This window comes from Jaculus jaculus, chromosome 1, assembly GCF_020740685.1.
Source record: "Jaculus jaculus isolate mJacJac1 chromosome 1, mJacJac1.mat.Y.cur, whole genome shotgun sequence".
In the NCBI taxonomy this organism is placed as follows: domain Eukaryota; kingdom Metazoa; phylum Chordata; class Mammalia; order Rodentia; family Dipodidae; genus Jaculus; species Jaculus jaculus.
Window position 1 is genome coordinate 273415180 of NC_059102.1, and position 16388 is coordinate 273431567.

A 16388-nucleotide genomic window follows, 5' to 3' on the forward strand; every position below is an offset into this window, starting at 1 on the left:
CTCGGCAGCAGCAGCTTCAGCAGCAGTGGTGGCTCCAGCAGTGGCAGCTACAGCAGCAGCAGAGACAGCAGCAGTGGTGGGTCCAGCAGCAACACCTTCAGCAGCAGTGGCTACAGTCCCAGCAAGGGCAGCTTGAGCAGCAGCAGTTCCAGCAGCAGGGGTGCTGATCTGCAGGGCCACACTTGCCAGGCTCAGTTTGCCCCACAGGAAAAGCAAGTGCCCAGCTCCAGAAATCAGAACAGCAGCCCGACGGCCCAGGCAGCAACTTGACTGAGACCAAAATCATCCAAGGTAACTGGGATTGCACCAGGGAAGGGTCTCACTTGGTCGCAAGCTGACTTGGATCCCTCAACAGACCAGAAATCTAAACCTCTTTGTTGATAGAGGATCTGGTCATTATAATAACTACTCTTGCATACATACTTGGGGCTGTTTTTGATTGAATGTGTACAGTGTTTAGTTAAATTTTAGAATCTACCTGTATTTTATTCCACTCAGCCTGCTTGAATACTCCTATAGCAGGGAAACTCAACCCCTAAGAACATCTTTGTAGATACTCTGAGAGTCTTAAGAGCCACACCTAACACCTTAAGGTCCTACCCTGAAAATATATTACATCAAATCAATTGATACAGCTAAGAATACTCAGCTAGCTAGAAAATCCAAGCATTAACTTAATCCAAGATGCAAAAATATATACGTTATAACACAAGAAACACTAAAAAGCAAGACGATATAAATCCACCTAAAAATATTAATGCATCAGAAATGTCCTCCAGTGAGAAAGAGTTAGAGGAAATGCCTGAGAAAGAGTTCAAAAGAATGATTGTAAATATGTTCAAAGAAGTCAGAGAACAAATCAAAGGAGTCAAAGAGGAACTTAAAGAGGAAATCAAAGGAATCAAAGAAGATGCAGGACACCAATTTCATGAAATAAAGAAGGCAATACAAGACATAAATAAGGAAATGGAAATAATAAAGAAAAACCAGTCAGAATTACTAGCAATGAAGAACACAGTTAATGAAATAAAAAACTCTGTAGAAAATCTCACCAGTAGGATGGATGAGGGAGAGGACAGAATATCTAAGCTAGAAGACCAGGTGGCAGACCTAATGCAGTCCAACAAAGAGAAAGACAAACTTATAGAAAAGTAGGAGTGGGAATTTCAAGATATTCGGGACACTATGAAAAGATCCAATATAAGAATTCAGGGCATAGTAGAAGGAGAAGAACTCCACTCCAGAGGCATAGTAGGCGTCTTCAACAAAATCATAGAAGAAAATTTCCCCCAAATTGGGAAAGAGGTGCCAATGCAGATACAGGAAGCCTTTAGAACCCCAGCCAGACAAAACCCAGAAAGAACCTCTCCTCGCCATATTATAATCAAACTTCCAAACACACACACCAAAGAAAAAATATTGAAAGCAGTTAGAGAGAAAAATCAAGTTACCTACAAAAGCAAGCCCATCAGGATTACAGCAGATTATTCAACACAAACTTTTAAAGCCAGAAGGGCTTGGAGTAATATATTCCAAGTTCTGAAAGATAACAACTGTCAACCAAGGTTACTTTATCCTGCAAAGTTATCCATTCAAATAGATGGAGAAATAAAGACATTCCATGACAAAAGCAGGTTAAAGGAGTATTTGAAGACAAAACCAGCTTTACAGAAAATACTTGATAGAATCCTCCATGCTGAAGAAAAGGAAAAACACACATATAAGGAACCTAGAAAAAACAAGCAATACTCAAATACTAGTTAACAGAAGAGAGCACAGGTAGAACCAGAAACACACACACACACACACACACAAATGGCAAACAAAAATACACACCTTTCAATAATATCTCTTAATATCAACGGCCTCAATGCCCCAACGAAAAGACATAGATTTGCAGACTGGGTTAAAAAGCAGGATCCTACAATTTGTTGTCTCCAAGAAACTCACCTTTCTACAAAGGATAGACATTATCTTAGTGTGAAAGGTTGGAAGATGGTGTTTCAAGCAAATGGGCCTAGAAAACAAGCAGGGGTTGCTATCCTAATATCAGACAGGGTAGACTTTAGTCCGACGTTAGTCAAGAAAGATAAGGAAGGTCACTTTATATTGATTAAGGGCACACTCCAACAGGAGGACATTACAGTCCTAAACATATATGCACCTAACATGGGGGCTCCCAAATTCGTCAAACAAATTCTTCATCTACTCAACAATTTCAGGTCTGGGGAGATAGCTCAGCTAGTCAAGCGCTTACTGGGCAAGCATGAAGACCTGCATTCAATCCCCAGTGCCCAAATAACGATGCTGGCTCTGGTGGCACATGCCTGTAATCTCAGCGCTGGGAAGGCAGAGACAAACAGATCTTCCCAGCTTTCTGGCTAGCTTGTCTAGGTGAATGGGTGAGTTCAAAGTTCAGTGACTCCATCTCACATAAAGTAGGGTAGAGAAGCAATAAAAGACATCCAACCTCAACTTCCGGCCTCCATGTGTGCACATGCGTGCACGTGCATGCACACACACCACACTTACATACTGCCCAAGAAGAATCAGAGGTTTAGGAGAGGTCAAATTGCCCAAGATCTTCCTATCTCCTATGTTTTACAGGAACAATATTAACATAAGATGTGCCTGGCAATTGTCATTGCTGTTACAGACAATAGAATTGTGAATGTTTAGTGTTATGTGAGGACAGATTGTTCCAGTGACAAATTAGAACAGGAGCTGGGTGAGGTGGCTCATGCCTTTAATCCCAGCAGTTGGGAAGCAGAGGTAGGAAAATTGTAATTTTAAGATATATTGCTGGGCTAGAGAGATGGCTTAGCAGTTAAAGCACTTGCCTGCAAAACCAAAGGGTCCAGGTTCAATTCCTCAGGACCCACATAAGCCAGGTGCACAAGGGGCACATGCATCTGGAGTTCATTTGCAGTGGCTGGAGGCCCTGCTGCACCCATTCTCTCCCTTCCTCTCCTCTCTATATGACTCTTTCTCTCTGTCTCTCTCAAATAAGTCAATAAATAAATTTTTAAAAAGATATATTGCTAATTTTCCTGCATAAAGTTAGCACCAAATGACACCACAGGGGCTGGAGAGATGGCTCAGTGGTTAAATGCACTTGCTTGCAAAGCCTGATGGACCAGTTTCAATTCCCTAGTGCTCACCAAAAAACAATATGCACTGCAACTGGAGTTTGTTTAAAGTGGCAGGAGGACCTGGCATGCCATTCTCTCCCTCCCTCCCTTCCTTCCTTCCTTCCTTCCTTCCTTCCTTCCTTCCTTCCTTCCTTCTTTCTTTCTCTTTCTTTCTCTTTCTTTCTTTCTTTCTTTCTTTCTTTCTTTCTTTCTTTCTTTCTTTCTTTCTTCCTTTTCTCTTTCTGCTTGCCAATGAATAAATAACAATATTTGAAAAGTTAAAAAGAAAAGGCAGGAGAGGTGGCTTAGTGGATAAGGTGCTTGCCTGCAAAGCCTTAAGAACCCAGGACCAAATCCTCAGGACCCACGTAAGCCAAAATGCACAAGGTGGAGCATGTGTCTGGAATGTGTTTGCAGTGGCTGGAGGCCCTGGTGTACCCATATTCATTCTCTCTCTCACTCTCACTCATTAGTAAATAAAAATGAAATAGTAAAAAAAAAAAAAAGTTACAGCACTCAGGAGGCAGAGGTAGGAGGATCACCATGAGTTTGAAGCCACCCTGAGACTACATAGTGAATTCCAGGTCAGCCTGAAACTCTACCTAAAAAAAAAAAAAAAAGCTTAAAAAATTGCATCTGCATCTGTATCATCTTTGGATGGAAAATTGCTATTTTCCCACATCATTACCAACACACTACATTATCAGATCACTGGATTTTTACCAATCTGATAAGTGAAAAACAGTGAGTCAATGCAATCTTAATTTAAATATGTTATGAAAGGTTTTTAATATAGCATGTTTCAAGACCAGTTCTACTTTTTTCTTCCTGACTGTCTGCTGTGTTCGCTGTCCCTGGGGAGACAGGAAAAATGTCTATGTACCCCAGATAGGACACTGATGACAGACCAAAGTAATGATTCCACCTGAGCTTAACTTGGTGGACCAGTTGATTTGGGGGACTTATTCATAGAAGTATGGTGAGGGATTTCTTCCAGGAGGATAGATGACCCCTCACCAAGCTGCTGCATCACTATAAAGCCCGACCCCAGCATGCTGATGACTTCCTCACAGCTGCATAGATGGAGTCCCCCTTTCAGTTAACCTCTACCTTCAAAATACTCTAGCTCCACTCAAAATCATGAGCAGCTGGGGTATGGGGTACAGGAGGGGGTGACTGAATCCCAGGTGAGTGACCCTCCCACTTCCTCCTAGAGGGACTGTCAGCAGGCCTGATCTTGCCAAGGACCTGCTGCCAATAATCATAGCTGCTCTGATTAGGATGGTAAAGGCTGCCATATGCAGAACACAGAGGTCCAGCATTGTCTTACTCATATCCTTTGCTAATATCAAAAATAGAATTATTGTGCTGGGCATAGTGGCACACGCCTTTTATCCCAGCACTGGGGAGGCAGAGGTAGGAGGATCGCCAAGAGTTCGAGGCCACCCTGAGACTACAGAGTGAATCCCAGGTCAGCCTGAGCCAGAGTGAGACCCTTCCTTGAAAAACCAAAAAAAAAAAAAAAAAAAGAATTATTGCCGGGCATGGTAGCACACTCCTTTAATCCCACCACTCAGGTTGCAGAGGTAGGAGGATCGCTGTAAGTTCAAGGCCAAGGCCACCCTGAGACTACATAGAGAATTCCAGGTCAAGCCGGGTGTGGTGGCGCATGCCTTTAATCCCAGCACTTGGGAGGCAGAGGTAGGAGGATCACCATGAATTTGAGCCCACCCTGAGATTACCTAGTGAATTCCAGGTCAGCCTGGGGTAGAGTGAGACCCTACCTTGAAAAACCAAAAAAAACTAAGTGCTGGCATTAAAGGCATGTGCCATCATGCCCAGCTATCACAATTCTTTTTTCTTTTCTTTTCTTTTCTTTTCTTTTCTTTTCTTTTCTTTTCTTTTCTTTTCTTTTCTTTTCTTTTCTTTTCTTTTCTTTTCTTTTCTTTTTCTTTTTGTTTTTCAAGGTAGGGTCTCACTGTAGCCCAGGCTGACCTGGAATTTACTATGGAGTCTCAGGGTAGCCTCGAACTCATGGCAATCCTCCTACCTCTGCCTCCCGAGTGCTGGGATTAAAGGTGTGCGCCACCACGCCCGGCTTTAATGCCAGCATTTAGGAGGTAGATTTAAGAGGACTGCAATGAGTTCAAGGCCAACCTGAGACTACGTACGGTACATAGTGAATTCCAGGTCAGTCTGGGCCAGAGTGAGACCCTACCATGGGGGAAAATTATATATATATATACATATATATATATATAAAGTGTGGGCTGGAGAGATGGCTCTCAGGGCTTAAAGGCACTTTCTTGCATACTCTCCCTCTTTCTCTCTGTCTCTCTCAAATAAATAAGTAATAAATAAATATGTACACATATCAAATAGAATTGTTGGTGTTTTCTTTTTTAATATTTTATTAATATATTTATTATTGACACATTCCATAATTGTAAGCAATATCCTCTGGTAATTCCCTCCCTCCCCCCTCCACCTTCGCCTTTGAAACTCTACTGTTCATCATATCCCCTCCCCCTCTCAATCAATCTCTCTTTTATTTTGATGTCATGATCTTTGCCTCCTATCATGATGGTCTTATGTAGGTAGTGTCAGGTACTGTGAGGTCACACACATATTTAGTATTATGTGGCCTATAATACTAAATAGAGAAAAAAATTGAAGCTTTCCCACTAAAATCAGGAACAAGACAAGGGTGTCCACTGTCACCACTTTTATTTAATATAGTCCTGAAATTCTTAGCCATAGCAATAAGGCAAGAGACACACATAAAAGGGATACACATTGGAAAGGAAGAGATCAAGTTATCATTATTTGCAGATGACATGATTCTATATATAAAGGACCCTAAAGACTCTACCAGAAAACTGTTAGAGCTGATAAACACCTATAGCCATGTAGCAGGACACAAAATAAACACACAGAAATCAGTAGCCTTCCTATATGCTAACAACAAACACACAGAAGATGAAATCAGAGAATCACTTCCATTCACAATTGCACCAAAAAAAAGTACATTGGAATAAACCTAACCAAGGAAGTGAAGGATCTCTACAATGAAAACTTTAAAACAGTCAAGTGAGAAATTGTAGAAGACACTAGGAAATGGAAAGGCATCTCATGTTCTTGTGTCAGAAGAATCAATATTGTGAAAATGGCAGTCTTACCAAGAGCAATCTATACATTTAATGCAATCCCCATCAAAATTCCAATGGAATTCTTCACAGAAATAGAAAAAAAACAATCCAAGAATCATTTAAAAGCACAAAAAACCTCGAAAGTATAAAATAATTTTGAGCAACAAAAATAAGGCTGGTGGTATCATAATACCTGATTTTAACCTATACTACAGAGCCATAGTAACAAAAACAGTGTGGTAATAGCACAAAAGCAGACATGTAGATCAATAGAACAGAATAGAGGACCCAGATGTAAGCCCAGGTAGCTATATTTGATATTTGATAAAAAAAAATGCCAAAAATGCTCATTGGAGAAAAGACAGCCTCTTCATAAAATGGTGCTGGGAAAACTGGATATGTATCTGTAGAAGGAGGAAAATAGATCCTTATCTCTCTCCATGCACAAGAATTAAGTCCAAATGGATCAAAGACCTCAATATCAGACCTGAAACTCTGAAACTGCTAGAGGAAAAAGTAGGGGAAACCCTTCAATATATTGGTCTTGGCAGGGGCCTTCTGAATATAACCCCAATTGCTCAGCCAATAAAACCACAGATTAGCCTCTGAGGCCTCATGAAATTACAAACCTTATGTAATTTAGTTTTATAATGTGGCAAGGAGAGGTTCTTTCCAGAGTTTGTCTGTTTGGTGTTCTAAAGGCTTCCTGTATCTGCATTGGCATCTCTTTCCCAATTTGGGGGAAGTTTTTTTGTGTGTTTCTTGTGTTATAATGTACATATTTTTATATCTTGGATTAACTTAATGCTTGGATTTTCTAATTATCTGCAGTATTATTAGATGTATCAATCAATCTGATGTTATATGTCTTCAGGGTAGGAGCTAAAAGGTGCTAAGTATGGCTCTCAAGACTCTCAGAGTAATCCCAAAAGTGACCCTAGGTGTTGGGTTTGCCTGCTATGAGAGTATTCAAGAAGGCTGAGTGGAACAAAATACAGGCAGATTCTAAACTTTAACTAAACAATGTACACATTCAATGAAAAACAGCACAGAGTATTTATGCAAGAATAGGTATTATAAAGCTGGGCGTGGTGGTGCACACCTTTAATCCCAGCACTCGGGAGACAGAGGTAGTAGGACCGCCATGAGTTCGAGGCTACCCTGAGACTCCATAGTGAATTCCAGGTCAGCCTGGGCTAGAGTGAGACCCTACCTTGAAAAACCGAAAAAAAAAAAAAAAAAAAAAAACAAAAACAAGAGTAGGTATTATGACAGCCAGATCCTCTAACAAAGAAACTCACAGTCCCTAAGGATGTATTTTGCCCACACCTTTAATCTTGTCAACTGAGAGGCTAAGATTTCTGGTCTGTCGAGGGTTCCATGACAGTTTGTGACCAAGTGAGACCCTTCCCTAGTGAATGACAGAAGAGGAAACAAAGGCACTATAAATCAGGAAGCAACAAATGACAAGCCCAAAATACAGCTTATTTAAGAATGGCAAATCCAAAGCTGGGTGTGGTGGGGCACACCTTTAATCCCAGCACTTGGGAGGCAGAGGTAAGAGGACTGCTGTGAGTTTGAGGCTACCCTGAGACTCCACAGTAAATTCTAGATCAGCCTGTGCTAGACTGAGGCCCTATCTCGAAAAAACAAAACAAAACAAAACAAAAGAATGGCAAATCCAGCCAGGCATGGTGGCACACGCCTTTAATCTTAGCACTCAGGAGGCAGAGGTAGGAGGATCGCTGTGACTTTGAGGCCACCCTGAGACTACATAGTGAATTCCAGGTCAACCTGGACCAGAGTGAGACCCTACCTCAAAAAACCAAAAAGAGGGCTGGAGAGATGGCTTAGTGGTTAAGCGCTTGCCTGTGAAGCCTAAGGACCCCGGTTCGAGGCTCAGTTCCCCAGGTCCCACATTAGCCAGATGCACAAGGGGGCGCAGGCGTCTGGAGTTTGTTTGCAGAGGCTGGAAGCCCTGGCGCGCCCATTCTCCCTCTCCCTCTATCTGTCTTTCTTTCTGTGTCTGTTGCTCTCAAATAAATAAATAAATAATTAAAAAAAAAAAAGAAAAGAATGGCAAATCCATCCATCCATCAGGTTTAACATATAACTTATCCTAACATGGAAGGTACAATTAGCACTTCTGATTCAAGCCTATATACCAGGCTTATTTGGCGGGTACTGACCTGGTGTAATCCCAGTTACTTTTGGGGATGGTTTTGATCTCAATTATGGTACACTCCTGCTTGGGTCCCTCTTTGCTGCACTGTGGGCTTAGGTGGGCTAGCTGGGTTGCTGGATTGCTGCTCTGATCACCTGTGCCAGGTGCTGTGTAGGTGAGCTCCCTTCCCCAGGTTTCTGGTGCTTGCTCCTGCTTGTGCTGGTGGTGGGGAGGCTGTGGATGGTGGCTGAAGTTCTCCCGCTGGTTCTCGTGATCCTCTTCATCATGAGCCATTCTGTTGGTCCTTGCCATCCTCCCTTCACATTTCTTGAGTTTGCACAGAGGCCAGTGTGAGTGGAGGAGAGTCCTCTCACCTGGCTCTTCTGGAGGCTCAGGCCGAGCCTTGCAGCTGTGGCCATGTGGACCTGGTTGGAGCCGCTTCAGCCCGCTTCTGTGTGCCATAGATGCTCTGAAGCTCTTCTACTTCTCTGCGGCAGTTGATAATTTCTTATATACCTCACTTTTCAGAAGAGCATTATTTTGCTGGGTTTTTTTTGTTGTTGTTGTTGTTTGTTTGTTTGCTTTTTTTTTTTTTTTTTTTTTTTTTTTGCGTTTTCTCCCCTAGGCTGCTTTGGCATGGTTCCTGCACTGCCTTTGTGTTTTGAGTTAGGTTTTCACTCTAGCTTAGGCTGACCTGGAATTCACTATGTAGTCTCAGGGTGGCCTTGAACTCACAGCAATCCTACCACCTCTGCCTTCCGAGTGCTGGGATTAAAGGCATGCCCCACCATGCCCTGCTGGTATTTTCTATTTTATATCTAGGAGCTACTTACATCTTTTTATTTATTTATTTATTTATTTATTTATTTATTTATTTATTTGAGAGTGACAGAGAGAGAAAGAGGGAGAGAGAGAGAATGGGTGTGCCAGGGCCTCCAGCCACTGCAAATGAATGCCAGATGCATACACCACCTTGTGCATCTGGCTTACATGGGTCCTGGGGAATCAAGCCTCGAACTGGGCCCTTAGGCTTCACAGGCAAGCACTTAACCACTAAGCCATCTCTCCAGTCCATACTTACATCTTTTAAAAAAACATTTATTTACTTCTTTGTCCTCCTGTCAACGGCCTAAAGTAACTTGTGAAAATGGTTCCCTACTCTCTTGACCCAGAAAACCCCACAAACTTATGCAAATCAAGGGGTTCAAGTCTTTGTGTTCACTTTAAGAACACCCATGAAACTGCCCAGGCCATCAAGGGTATGCATATCTACCAAGCATCTGAAAGATGTCACTTTAAAGAAGTAGTGTGTGGGCTGGAGAGATGGATTAGTGGTTAAGCAATTACCTGTGAAGCCTAAGGACCCTGGTTCAAGGCTCGATTCCCTAGGACCCACTTTAGCACAAGGGGGCGCACGCGTCTGGAGTTCGTTTGCAGTGACTGGAGGCCCTGGTGCGCCTATTCTCCCTCTCTCTATCTGCCTCTTTCTCTCTCTGTCTGTCACTCTCAGATAAACAAACAAACAAACAAACAAAATTCTTGAAAAAAAAAGAAGTAGTGTGTGTCATTCCAGGGCTACAATGGTGGAGCTGGTAGGTGTGCCCAGTCTAAACAGCGGGGCTGGACCCAAGGTCAGTGGCCCAAAAAGAGTGTTAAATTTCTGCTGCACATGCTTAAAAACTCAGAGAGTAGAGGTAGAAGGATCACTGTGAGTTCAAGGCCACCCTGAGACTACATAGTGAATTCCAGGTCAGCCTGGGCTACAGTGAAACCCTACCTGGAGAGTAATGCTGAACATGAGGGTTTAGTTGTAGATTCTCTGATCATTGAACATATCCAGGTGAACAAAGCACCCAAGATGCACCCCCACCGTACTTACAGCTCATGGTCAGATTAACCCTTACGTGAGCTCTCCCTGCCACACTGAGATGATCCTTGCTGAAAAGGAACAGACTGTTCCTAAGCCAGAAAAGGAGGTTGCACAGAAGAAAAAGATATCCCAGAAAAAAGAAAAGAAGAAACAAAAACTCATGGCACAGAAGTAGATTCAGCATAAAAACAAATGTGAATAAAAGTAACAAAAATAAAGCCAGGAGTGGCGGCAGAGGCAGGGGGATCGCCCTGAGTGCGAGTGAGAGGCTAGTGAATTCTAGGTCAGCCTGAGCTAGAGTGAAAAACATGAAAAACAAAACACAACAAACAGTTAAAAAAATATTTATTTATTTGAGAGAGAGAGAATATGGGCATGTCAGGGCCTCCTGCCACTGCAAACAGATTCCAAACATGTGCACTAGGTTGTGCATCTGGCATTATGTGGGTACTAGGGAATTGAACCCAGGCCCACAGGCTTTGTAAGCAAGTGCCTTTGCTTCTTTAACTGCTGAGCCATCTCCCCAGCCCCTGTTTACATTTTAAGGATTCGCTTTTTTTTTTTTTTTTAGGTAGAGTCTCACTGGAATTCACTATGTAGTCTCAGGGTAGCCTCGAACTCACGGTGATCTTTCTATCTCTGCCTCCCAAGTGCTTGGGATTAAAGGTGTGCGCCACCACGTCCGGATTTAAAATTTTTTTTTTTTTTTTAGCTTTTTGTGTTTGATACAATTACAGTCAATATACAATTTCTCTCTCTCTCTCTTTCTCTCTCTCCCCTTAGAAAGAAAAGTTTATTGAGCATACTATAAGGAGAGAGGTCGAGGCAGTAGCTATAGCACTGCAACCTCTGTCTTTGCTGCTTTTTCCTCTTTTTTCTTCTTTCTTTCATGTATGACTGTTGTTTTTTAAAAAATATTTTATTTATTTATTTGAGAAAGAGATAGATAAAGAGGGAGAGAGAGAGGGCTGGAGAGATGGCTTAGCGGTTAAGCGCTTGCCTGTGAAGCCTAAGAACCCCGGTTCGAGGCTCGGTTACCCAGGACCCACGTTAGCCAGATGCACAAGGGGGCGCATGCGTCTGGAGTTTGTTTGCAGAGGCTGGAAGCCCTGGCGCACCCATTCTCTCTCTCCCTCTATCTGTCTTTCTCTCTGTGTCTGTTGCTCTCAAATAAATAAATAAATAATTTGAAAAAAAAAAAAAAAAGAGGGAGAGAGAGAGAGAGAACCGGCACACCAGGTCCTCCAGCCACTGCCAAAAGAGCTCATGTGCCATCTTGTAATCTGGCTTTATGTGAGTACAGGGAAATCAAACCTGGATCCTTAGGCTTCACAGGCAAGTGCCTTAACCACTAAGCCATCTCTCCAGCCCTCATGAATGACAGTTTTTTTGTTTTTGTTTTTGTTTTTGTTTTTCGAGGTAGGGTCTCACTCTAGCTCAGGCTGACCTGGAATTCACTATGGAGTCTCAGGGTGGCCTTGAACTCAGGGTGATCCTCCTACCTCTATCTCCCGAGCGCTGGGATTAAAGACCTGCTCCACCATGCCCGATTTATAAATGACTGTTTTTATGTAGTCAAATCCCTCTTTTCTTTTTAAAATATTTTTATTTATTTACTTGCAAACAGAGGGAGAAAGCAAGGAGAGAATGTGCACGCTAGGGACTCTAGCCACTGCAAATGAACTCTAGACACATGTACCACTTTGTGCATCTGGCTTTATATGGGTGCTAGGGAATCAAACTCAGGTTGCTAGCCTTTGCGTGCAAGTGCCTTAACCACCGAGCCATCTCTCTAGCCACTAAATTCCTCCTTTTATTGATGGCCACAGAATGTTGTCATAGGTACAAAAATCTTCTCCCTTTAAGGTAACAGAATGTGTCTGCATTTTCTTCTGTTACTTTACATTCAAAATTTCATCCATTTGGAATTCATCCTGGTTTGCTGGGGGAAATATACCTACCCGTGATCCTTTCCAGATGGCTCTCTTTTCCCTGCTACACAGAAAAGCTATCTTATCATGAGCTGTTTATGATAAGCTTTCTTCTCCGTGTTTATTTGGATGCGTTTCAGAAACTGTTGCCCTTTCTCCCTAGCATCTCTGTCTGTTCATGCTTGTTCACGTTCCTGCTCTGCTAAGGTCTTTAACACTGAAATATATGTTTTTTAGTATGCAGAGTGAATGCTTCTCAAGCTCTTATTTCTTGAGCTCTTGTGGAATCTTGCTTATTTATTTTTCATGAATGTTAAAATCTACTGTTTAATTACACACATACAGGCTGGTGCTTTAATTGGACTTGCTTTATTAAGATGTTGAGTTTAACAAACCTATAGAAAAGGGAATAGGAAGTACACAGCTTAATGAGTTATCACAAAGTGAACATACTCTTGTAATTATTATCCATGTCTGGAAATGGAACAGCAGCAGGATGTAAAAACCCCCTTTCCCTCAAGCCCCACACCGTCACTATCTGCTATAATTTGAATATAAACTGCCCCCCCCCCCCGCCCACAGGCTGCTATTTTGAATGCTTGGTCACCAGCTGTTGGTGCTATTTTGGATAGTTCTGGAAATTTTGGGAGGTGGGGCTTACCTAGGGAAGTATGTCCCAGGGGTCATACCTTTGAAGGTTATGTTTCTTCTTCCTTCTCTACTTCCTGTCCACCAGGAGATGAACAGCCTCCTCCTCCGCATGCTCCCACCACTGTGATATTCTGCCTCCATTCCTGTTTGAATCAATGGAGCCAAGAACTACACACTGAACTTTCTGACAATGCGCACCAAAATAAAGAATTCCTCCCTGTTGTGGTTTGAATGTAAAATGCCATCCATAGGCTCATATGCTTGGACACTTGATCCCTAGCTGGCATCACTCTTTAGGAAGATTTCAGGACCCCTAGGAGGTGGAGCTTTGTTGGAGGAAGTGGGGCAATGAGGGTGGGCCTTGTGATTTTATAGCTTGGCCTGACTTGTTAGCACTCTGCTTCCTGACTGTGGATATGATGTGACCAGCCAGCGCCTACAACCATGACTTCCCCACCATAATGGACTTCCTGAAACCGTAAACTGAAATAAGCTCTTCCGGGCTGGAGAGATGGCTCAGTGGTGAAAGGCACTTGCTTACAAAGTCTAACCACCCAGGTTCAATTCCCTAGTACCCACATAAAGCCAGATGTAAAAAGTGGCACATGCATCTGGAGTTCATTTGTAGTGGCTGGAGGCCCTGGTGCATCCATTCTCTCTGTCTGTCTTTGCTTGCAAATAAGTAAATGAACAAATAAATATTTTTATCGAAAGTAATTTTAAAAAGTGAAATAAGCTCCTCCCTCCTCAAGCTGCTTCTTGTCAGATATTTGGTTACAGCAATGAGTAAAGTAACTAACATACTCCCTGTGAGGCATGCTTATCTGGTATCGGCCGCAGCAGTGCAAGAGGAGCTAATATGCTAGCTCATGCTCTTCTGATGAGTAACCAGCATTCTCAGTTCTTATGCCATCGGTCGGCTTTTCTCTCTTTATCTCCTCTTTCTTTCTTTCTTTCTCTCTTTTTGGTTTTTTTGGTCTTGCTCTAGCTCAGGCTGACCTGGAATTCACTATGTAGTCTCAGGGTGACCTTGAACTCACAGTGATCCCCCTACTTCTGCCCCCAGTGCTGGGATTAAAGGCATGTGCCACCACGCCCAGTCTCTCTTTCTGTATGTATGTGTGTATGTATAGATATCTGATTTCCTTTGCTCATTATATTTGCAAGATTTATTTATTTATTTTGGTTTTTCAAGGTAGGGTTTCACTCTAGCTCAGGCTGACCTGGAATTCACTAGGTAGTATCAGGGTGGCCTCGAATGCATAGTGATCCTCCTACCTCTGCCCCGAGTGCTGGGATTAAAGGCATGCGTCACCACGCCCAGCCTCTCTCTCTCTCTCTCTACATATATATATATATATATATATATATATATATATATATATATATATATATATATGACTACATATATATATATGATTTCCTTTGCTCAACATTATATTTGCAAGATTCATTGATTTATTGACTGTTGTCCCAGTTTGAGGTTCACCAGTAACACTGCCATGGACATTGCAACATATGGCTCTTATACACATTCCCATTTGATATTTAGTTATATGCAGAATTACTGGGCTGTGGGAAATGTACAAATTTAGCTTCAGAAATTATTACCAAGCTATTTTGAAAATAGGTATATAATAACCCTCTTTCCAGAAATGTCTAAGTATTCTAGTAATTCCATATCCTTGTAGCACTTAGGTTTGTTAGTCTTTTTAATTTTATAATCAGGGCCTGGAGAGGTTGCTCAGTGGGTAGAGTGCTTGCTTGCAAAGCCTAAAGACTCAAGTTCAGTTCCCCAGTACCCACATAAAGCCAGATACACAAAGTGGTGCATGCATATAGAGTTTGCTGTGGCTAGAGGCCCTGGTGTGCTCATTCTTTGTCTGTCTCCTCTCTATCTCTCTCTGCTTGCAAATAAGTAAATAAAAATATAAAAAGAATTTAACACTAAGCATGGTGGCTCATGCCTTTAATCCCAGCCCTGGGGAGGCCAAAGGTAGGAGGATTACTGTGACTTTGAGGCCACCCTGAGACTACATAGTGAATTCCAGGTCAGCCTGGACTACAGTGAAACCCTACCTCAAAAAAAAAAAAAAAAAGAAAGAAAGAAAGAAAGAAAGAAATTTAAAAAGCATTTGCAAAATATTTTATAATCAATTATAATTAATTATGGTTTCAGTTTTCATTTCATTTCACTAATGACTAATGAAGTTGAGCTTTTTTAATTTTTTCTTTTGGTTTTTTGGGGTAGGGTCTCACTGTAGCACAGGCTGACCTGGAATTCACTGTGGAGTCTCAGGGTGGCCTCAAACTCAACTCACATCGATCCTGCTACCTCTGTCTCCTGAGTGCTGGGATTAAAGGCATGTGCCACCATGCCCAGCTTGAGGTTGAGCTGCTTTTTTTTTCGAGGTAGGATCTCAGAGCTTCTTTCTAATCTGTGTCTTGGCTACTTGAATATCCTCTTTTAGAGCCTGGCATGGTGCCACTAATCTATAATCCCAGCAGTGCTGGGAAAATGGTTTAGCCTGCCAAGCCTAAGGATCCCAGTTCGATTTCCCAGGATCCACGTAAGCCAGATGCACAAGAGGGTGCATGCCTCTGGAGTTCATTTGCAGTGGCTGGAGGCCTTGAGTACCCATTCTACTCCCCCCACCGCCCTCTCTCTCTCTGTCTCAAATAAATAAATAAACCACTTAAAAAAGTGTGTGTCACCATGCAAAAAAAAACTCAGATGAAGTTTTTTTTTTTTTTTTTTTTTTCGAGGTAGGGTTTCACACTAGCCCAGGCTGACTTGGAACTGACTATGTAGTCTCAGGATGGCCTCAAACTCACAACGATCCTCCTACCTCTGCCTCCTGAGTGCTGGGATTAAAGGTGTGTGCTTTAACAATTTTTTTTTTTTTTTTTTTTTTTTTGGTTTTTTGAGGTAGGGTCTCACTCTGATCCAGGCTGACCTGGAGTTAACTCTGTAGTCTCAGGGTGGCCTTGAACTCACGGCGATCCTCCTACCTCTGCCTCCCGTGTTCTGGGATTAAAGGCATGCGCCACCACGCCCGGCTTTAACAATTTTTTCTTTTTTTGAGATGAATATTCTTCACCGAGTCTTTTCCCTTCCTTCCTTCCTTCCTTCCTTCCTTTCCTTCTTTTTTTCCCTCTCTTCCCCCCTTCTTCCTCCCTCCTTCCCTTCCTCTCTCTTTCTTTTCTTCCTTCCCTCTCTCCCTTTTCCTTCTTTTCTTCCTTCCTCTTCCCCTCCCTACTTCCATTCCTTCCTTCCTCCCTTCCTCCATTCCTTTCTCTCTCTCTCTTGCTTTATTTATTTATTAGCAAGATCTATCTATATCTAATCTATATCTATTTCTAATCTATATCTATCTCTATAGATAGACAGAGAGAGAGAAATGGGCATATCAGGGCTCTAGCACCTGCAAACAAACTCCAGATGAACGTGTCACTTTGTGCATTCAGCTTTATGTGGGTACTGGGGAACTG

The 16388-nt window shown here is 42.3% G+C and overlaps 1 protein-coding gene and 1 pseudogene across 3 annotated transcripts in view; both read left to right on the forward strand.

Annotated features, from left to right (window-relative positions):
- Window positions 1-16388, forward strand: part of Il34 (interleukin 34) — a 120399-nt gene that overhangs the window by 37592 nt on the left and 66419 nt on the right. The gene's annotated exons all lie outside the window — the stretch shown is intronic.
- Window positions 9592-10489, forward strand: LOC123457736 (annotated as a pseudogene).